The sequence below is a fragment of the Myotis brandtii genome, unplaced genomic scaffold (genome assembly GCF_000412655.1).
Source record: "Myotis brandtii unplaced genomic scaffold, ASM41265v1 scaffold250, whole genome shotgun sequence".
Lineage (NCBI taxonomy): Eukaryota > Metazoa > Chordata > Mammalia > Chiroptera > Vespertilionidae > Myotis > Myotis brandtii.
In genome coordinates this window covers 461,801-462,333 of record NW_005359478.1, presented here as the reverse complement: position 1 = coordinate 462,333, position 533 = coordinate 461,801, and the positions used below count along the sequence as shown (strand labels likewise).

Sequence of the window (533 nt, the reverse complement as noted above, 5' to 3'; positions counted from 1 at the left end):
TCGCCTTTTTTTCTGGGTGGTTGGTCTCTGGTACCACCGTTCATTTAACCGAGGGAGAGAGGGTAGGGAGACGTGGCTAAAACTAGGAAAGTCGACTCTTCCCAGGGGTTGACTTTCTGCCAGAAAGGCTGCGTTGGGGCTCGCTTTTAGTTTTAGCATGACTTCAGCGCACTTACTCTCCACACCAGGAACGCTGCTTCATGCAAAATTGAGCGGGAAGTAACCTCTGGGACGGAGTTGGCTGGGGAAGCCGCAGCAGGCTGCAACTCGCAGGGCGCACCTCCAGGGCTCCACTGCGCGTGCGCCCCGCCGCCGGCAAGGTGGCTACTGCGGCTGCGCGAGTGGCGGGCCCGGCCCACCCCCGTCACGTGTTGGAGGACCGCGGCGTGGAGGCCCCGGTGGCGGTAGCGACGGCAGAACGTCGGGCAGTCGGAGGGTTTCCGGTTCCGGTGTAACGTTCGGGCTCCGTCTCAGGGGCTGAAGTTTGTGAGGTGAGTAGTGGCCCCGGGCCCAGAGGGGGTGTCAGAGGGCCC

At 63.0% G+C, this 533-nt stretch overlaps 1 protein-coding gene across 2 annotated transcripts in view; it reads left to right on the top strand.

Annotated features, from left to right (window-relative positions):
- Nucleotides 1-358: 358 nt before the first annotated feature.
- The window catches only part of PRPF3 (pre-mRNA processing factor 3), a 23,217-nt gene continuing 23,042 nt past the window's right edge, over nucleotides 359-533 (top strand). For both annotated transcript variants that reach the window (XM_005867380.2, XM_014540700.1), the window contains exon 1: nucleotides 359-491. The gene's annotated coding sequence lies outside the window, so the exon portion shown is untranslated. The remainder of the gene's footprint in view (nucleotides 492-533) is intronic.